The 6,372-nt window shown below is 40.2% G+C and overlaps 1 protein-coding gene across 11 annotated transcripts in view; it reads left to right on the plus strand.

Annotated features, from left to right (window-relative positions):
* Positions 1 to 6,372, plus strand: part of Plcb4 (phospholipase C beta 4) — a 363,080-nt gene that overhangs the window by 320,770 nt on the left and 35,938 nt on the right. The window lies entirely within an intron of this gene.

The raw sequence follows: 6,372 nt of genomic DNA on the forward strand, positions 1-6,372 counted from the left end.
GTGGAACATGTGTCCTTATTACATGTTGAAGCATCTTCTGGGTATATGCCCAAGAGTGGTATAGCTGGGTCCTCTGGTAGTACTATATCCAGTTTTCTGAGGAACCGCCAAACTGATTTCCAAAGTGGTTGTATCAACTTGCAATCCCACCAACAATGAAGGAGTGTTCCTCTTTCTCCACAACCTCTCCAGCACCTGCTGTCACCTGAGTTTTTTAATCCTAGCCATTCTGACTGGTGTGAGGTAGAATCTCAGGGTTGTTTTGATTTGCATTTCCCCGATGACTAAGGATGTCGAGCATTTCTTTAGGTGCTTCTCAGCCATTCGGTATTCTTCAGTTGAAAATTCTTTGTTTAGCTCTGTATCCCATTTTTAATAGGGTTATTTAGTTCTCTGGAGTCTAACTTCTTGAGTTCTTTGTATATATTGGATATTACCTCTCTATCAGATGTAGGATTGGTAAAGATCTTTTCCCAATTTGTTGGTTGCCATTTGTCCTATTGACAGTGTCTTTTGCCTTACAGAAGCTTTGTAATTTTATGAGGTACCATTTGTCAGTTCTTGATCTTAGAGTATATGCTATTGATGTTCTGTTCAGGAAATCTTCCCCTGTGCCCATGTGCTCGAGGCTCTTCCCCACTTTCTTTTCTATTAGATTCAGTGTATCTGGTTTTATGTGGAGGTCCTTGATCTACTTGGACTTGAGCTTTGTACAAGGAGATAGGAATGGATCGATTTGCATTCTTCTACATGCTAACCACCAGTTGAGCCAGCACCATTTGTTGAAAATGCTGTCTTTTTTCCACTGGATGGTCTTAGCTCCTTTGTCAAAGATCAAGTGACCATAGGTGTGTGTGTTCATTTCTGGGTCTTCAATTCTATTCCGTTGATCCACCTGTCTGTCACTGTACCAATACCATGCAGTTTTTATCACAATTGCTCTGTATACAGCTTAAGGTCTGAGATGGTGATTCCACCAGAGGTTCTTTCATTGTTGAGAATAGTTTTCACTATCCTAGGTTTTTTGTTATTCCAGATGAATTTGCATGAAACTAAATACCCAAAATTGGCTAACTTATAAAGTAAAGATGTATTTTTAATTTTGTAAGGATTTATTTCATTTTATGTGTGAGTGCTTCACCTCCATGTGCATATGTGTGCCTGATTAGAAGAAGTCATCAGTTCGCCTGGATCAGACAGATGACTGTGACCCACTATGCGGGCACTGGGAACTGCGCATGGGTCCTCTGTAAGAACAGCAAGTGCTCTTAACCATTGAGCACAAGAAAAGACATTTTGTTTCTTTGACTCATAGTTCTGAAAGCTTAGATGGCTGCTTCCTCTTGAGTCTCGGTGCTGCTTCGTGCATCTGCTCAGTAGAGGACTGGTATAAGGGGCATGCTCTGGTGGGGTTTTTGTTTGGTTTCCTTTTAACTTTTATCTAGTGTGTTTTCATGAGATTCACCCAAATATTCTTGGATGTGTGAGCTTACCAGAGGGTACCCTTTTAGAGAAAACTATTTCATTCTCTCCCGATAGCTAACAACTGTACATTGTTCCATGGCTAGGGGTGGGATTGTGTGCCCAACTCTCTTCTCCATACTGGTCTGGCACAAGCTTGTACAGGTTTTGTATAAGTAAGTTCATGTGCACAGTTATCCTGCTGTGTCCACATGTTTCCTGTAGCTGTACACCACCTATGACTCTTTAACTCTTTTTTTTACCTCCTTCTACAGTGATTCTGAGCCATGGGTGAGTGATGTGGTATATATGTTCCCTTTAAAGCTGAGCATTTTCAGAGTAGATTTGAGTCCTGTTCCATGAGATGAAACCCATACCTGGCACCAGACTAAGAACCTATGGTTAGATAGATCCTAGGCCCCAGGTGGGAACCTACTATTGTTATTGTAGATAAATGGACATAGTATTGAATCAACTTTTAGTGACTTATTGTTATGTGCATAGATGAGTGCATCTCTCAACCCTCACCTGAAAAGCTTCAATTTGTAACAGACGATGATTAACACAGTGACTCCCATTGGCCTGGGTGCAGAAACTAAAAGAGATCTGTTTCTATACAACTCAGATGGAAAATATTTCTGGGCTAAAGAGTAATAGTAGACCATCTTAAGTATTTAAAACTAAATCTTTACTGAAAAAAAAATGATAACATTTATTATTTTTTTTCTTTAAAAATGCCCTGGAATGAATCACAAAGCCTTGGTTTACATTTTCCAGTATTCCAGTCCTCAATATTATGATAAAACAGTACTCTCTTGCCTCCACAAAGCAGAACTCCTAGATTGGATGCTAAGCTCTATCCCTTATTTATCAAACCTGAGAGACTCCATCTGTGGGCGCATCTGACCTGCTAATGGCGTTTACTCACCACACAGCATCTCCACACCAGCCATCAATGTTGGGGACAGCAAATAGTTCTGGTGCCAAAGACAATGACTCAATGTTCTTCACCTCCGTTGTTTTAAGGGTTTTTCCTCTCTGTGTATGCTGTCTTTACTACCAAGTGGTGGAAGAGAGGATATTTGTCTCATATATAAAGTATTAGCATTAAGTTAAATGTCACTGTGAACAGTGTGCTCCTTGGGTCTTTGTTTCTTGAGAGCCCTTCTTAATTCTGTGGCTCCTCTGCTGCTTTATGTAAATTAAGGTAAAGTGGCCTTATCTTAATTTTTGTTTGCTTACCTTTCTGCCTTATGATTAAAGATGCATCCAGGAAGGTACAGGAGTGTTTCTCATTCCCTCCACCCGGATCTTCAACTACCTTTAGCACAGCCAGATGTTTCATATAGCTGATACTTCCAGAGGAAGAATAGTCTCAATTAAGATACCATTTCTGGAGTGTCATCCCTGGATGTCCTGGTACAGAAATGTCACATTTTTTTCTTATAAATATTTGTTGAAACACACATAATACATGCTATCCAGGGGCAGTGGGAGGGTCAGATTGCTGGTGATTGAACCGTGGCAGTATGTATATGATGCCCACTCAAAAGGCATCTTCTGCACTCTGGAAAAGGAGGGAGCAGTGTGCCTTATGGAAAGTACAATATCAGGGCTTGAGAAGTAGCTTAGTAGGGCAGTGAAGGTCCTGTGCTCACCACTCAGCACCACAAGCAAAACAGACATTGAAAATGGCTAGCTTAAGCAAACTGATCAGGCCCCTGATTACACATACGTAAAGATACCCTGCCAGCACAGTGAGCCTTGTGGGGAGGGATTAGCTTTTCTTGGTTTTGTTTAGCTCCGATCCTGTTTCCCTGAGCACCTGTTGTTTAATGTGACCTTCTGGATACTACAGCGTAGGGCATGCTTATGTGGTAGAAGCTACAAGAACTAACCCAAGTTATAGTTATAAGATTAGTTTATATTTATTTGTACTTCTCTTCAGTAGGCAGGAGAAATGTATTTTGTTTTTCTGCACAAATGTCCTAACAACAGGGATAATAGAGTAGGGATTCCGAGGGAACCTGGGCAGGGAGACAGTCATAGCCGTGAAGAAGGGCTGTAGTCTGTGCTCGGTGGCAAGCAGTAAAGTGCCTTGAAAGCAGTGGTGAAGCAAACAAAAGCTGAGTTCCCTTCAAAGTCAGTATCTGAAAGCTTGCTTGTCTTTAGTTTTGTGGAATGCCTAAATTAATGCCTTCAGTGCTACATGGAAGTGAGGGAGGTAGGAAGGAGAGGGGAGGAGGAAAATGGCATCAAGAGCCTCACCGAGAGAGACCAGCCTTTTGGAAATGACACCAAACCCAGAAATAGATAGTGAAATTTGTTTGTTTGTTTGTTTGTTTTCAGTACAGCCAAGTACAGTATTGGCTAGATCTAGAAGAAGAAAAAAGCAATTGAAAGCAAGCAAGTTGGTTCTTTCCCTTCTTTCTTTCTTTCTTTCTTTCTTTCTTTCTTCCTTTCTTTCTTTCTTCTCTCTTTCTTCTTTTTCTCTCTCTTTCTCTTTTTTTCTTTTTTTTAAGGAAGGTTCTGGAACCCTATAGTGGCTTCCAGTATCTGGAGATGTTAGCTAATGGTATGGGTTCTACATGGTCAAGAGTTAGTGTGTGTGCTCTATATTCTGCAGGCTGCTCGGTGTATCTAGGCCAGGCAGCTATGCACGCCTGCCTGTGAATGCTGATCAGCATTTAGCTAGGTCTCACCACAGCTACCTGCTTAAAGCACACCAAACTCAGTGCATATACCCAGCTGTAGGGTCCCTAACAAAAAGAGCAAGACAGGAAAATGCAAATGACTTATTCAAAGCAAGGACCTAGAACCTGGTTAGAGAGTTCTTTAAAAAAAAGAAAAAAGAAAAAGGCTAAAAATTATCTCTAAAAACAAAACCAAAAAAAAAAAAAATGTTCATTGTTCCTAGCAATTAGGGGAATGCAAATCAAAAGAACTTTGAGTTCATCTTACCCCAGAGAATGCCAAAGACCAACGGAACAACTCATGGCCTTCACTTTGGCTCTTGGAGTTTCCTCTTTGGGAGAACAGTAGGCATCTGCATTGGGTTTAGGATACCCCTCCCCCAATCCAGAATGACTTCATTTTATCCTACCCGAAATTTAACCAGCAGCCTACCTGTAAGTGAGATCACATTCCGAAGCTTCTGTGGACATGGGATTGGGGGCAGGGCATTCAGCTCAGTGTTTGTGCAAAGTGATAGTTAGAAGTCTAATTTCGTTCTTCTGCATGTGGACATCCAGTTTTCCCAGCACCACGCGTTAAAGATGATTTGTTCTTTCACATTTATGTCTTGACATTGTGGTCAGATACCAGGTGACCAAAGTTATCAATAATCATGTTTGGGACTTTGGTTTTGTTCCATTGGTCTACATGTCTATTTCTGAGTCACTAATACATTGTTATCACTAACAATGGCTCTGGGGTGTATCTTAAGCTCTAAGATGGTAGTCCCTCTAGCTTTGTTCTTTCTGTTCAGGATTTTTTTGCTATCTGGCATTTTTGGTGGTTCTGTATGAATTTTATGAAAGCTGTTTTGTATTTCTGTGAAGAATATGATGGGGATTTTTTATTGGGATTGCATTGAATCTGAAAATAGCTTTTGGTAAAATGGTCCTTTTCATACTTATTAATTCTACCAGTGTGTGAGCATAGAACATTTTCCTTTTCTACTCTTTATCTCTTTCTAGTTAAATTTAAGGTTTTCATTGTAGAAGTCCATCACTTCTTTGGTTAGGCTTATTCCTGGATATTTTATTTTCCTGAGGTTATTGTGAATCTGAAAGTGTCAATGATCTCCTTCTCTATGCATTTGTTATTGGTTTATGGAAAAGCTGTAAATCTGTGTGGGTGGATTCAGTATTCTGCCACATTGCTGATTTTGCTTATCATTCCTAAAACTTTTCTGGTAAAATTTTGGATTTCTAATGTATAGTGTGACATCATCTACAAACAGGGATAGTTTGACTTCTTCTTTCCCTATTTGTATATTTTTAATTTCCTTCCATTGCCTTATTGCTCCAGCAAGTACTTCAAGGACAATGTTATAATGGAGTGGGGACGGTGGGCAGCCTTGTCTTCGCCTGACTCCAGTGGGATTCTTCAACTTTTCTCCATTTAGGATGATGTTGGCTGTGGGTTTCTCAGAAATAACTTTTATTGTGTTGAGGTATGTTCTGTCTAGCCCTGCTTTCTCTAGGACTTTTATCATGAAGTTGCTTTGGATTTTGTCAAAGACCATTTTTGCATCTATTGAGATTATCACGTGATTTTTGTCTTTAAGTCTATTTATATGACTTAATACATGTATTGACTTAGATATGTTTAACAATCATTGAATTTCAGGATAAAGCCAACTTGATCATTGTGGATAATCTTTTAGAAGACTGTCTATATTCTGTTTGTGTCTAGTGGAGCTTTTTGGGATCTATGTTCATCAGGGAGATTGGCCTGTAGTTTTCCTTTTTCATTGTGTCTTTACCTCATTTTAGTATCAGAATGATACTAGCCCAGGTTGCCCTTCTTGTCTCCAGGTTGTATTTCTCCATTCCTTATATTCATCAATGCCTCAAGTTCACCAGTAACCATGCAGAGAAGGTCATAGCAACCCTTAATCTACAGATGGAGAAACTAGGCTGAGCACAGTAATCAACTTGCTCCATTTCAACAAATAAATGGATCAATAACCCCTAGCTAACCACAGTGATTCATGTCTATGATCTCCACTTCTGAGTTAGGAGGATCAATGCTGTTTAAGACTAGCTTGAGCAGAGCAGTGGTGGCACACGCCTTTAGTCCTAGCACTTGGGAGGCAGAGGCAGGTGAATTTCTGAGTTCAAGGCCAGCCTGACCTACAGAGTGAGTTTCAGTACAGCCAGGGCTACACAAAGAAACCCTGTCTGA

Source organism: Mastomys coucha, unplaced genomic scaffold (assembly GCF_008632895.1).
Source record: "Mastomys coucha isolate ucsf_1 unplaced genomic scaffold, UCSF_Mcou_1 pScaffold15, whole genome shotgun sequence".
NCBI classification, from domain to species: domain Eukaryota; kingdom Metazoa; phylum Chordata; class Mammalia; order Rodentia; family Muridae; genus Mastomys; species Mastomys coucha.